We start from the raw sequence: 589 nt of genomic DNA, 5'->3' as shown, positions 1-589 counted from the left end.
CCGAGACAGATGTTCACTGAAGATCTTCCATCTTCGTTGTAGCATTCAGAATCTTTAGTGGCAGCACATGGGATCTAGTTCCCTGACCAGGGATCAAACCCCAGGCACCCTACATTTGGGAGCACAGAGTCTTAGCCACTGGACTGCCAGGCGAGTCCCTTAGTCAGACATTAATGACAGTGCTTTGAGTCTTGCGTGCAAGGGTTTGTGGGGATGAGATGGAAATGCCTACCAGGTCATGGCCGAGTCATTACAGGTGTTGGTTTACCTGTAGGAAGTGCTACCTTCAGAACAAGTCCTAAGACCTGACATGTTCCTCCATCATTCTGGTTTCACCTATAGGCTTTCTCATGATACTCAGATTCACCAGCTCTGCACGTATCTGGTTGTTGTCTCTATTGGTATGCCCACCCCTTCTTTATCAGCCATCTCCTGCTCCTTCATCCTCTTCCTCCAGACATCCTAAGTGTTCTGTACTCCACTGTTCATAGGTCTGTTTCCTGTGTGCACAGCCTCCACCACTGCCTCTCCAGTCTTTTAAGTTCCTTCCCCTGCTGTTCATTGCATCTTTTTCCCAGAGGCTCCCACT

The sequence above is a fragment of the Bison bison genome, unplaced genomic scaffold, assembly GCF_000754665.1.
Source record: "Bison bison bison isolate TAMUID 2011002044 unplaced genomic scaffold, Bison_UMD1.0 scf7180017864500, whole genome shotgun sequence".
Taxonomy (NCBI): Eukaryota; Metazoa; Chordata; class Mammalia; order Artiodactyla; family Bovidae; genus Bison; species Bison bison.
This window is presented reverse-complemented; position numbering follows the sequence as displayed.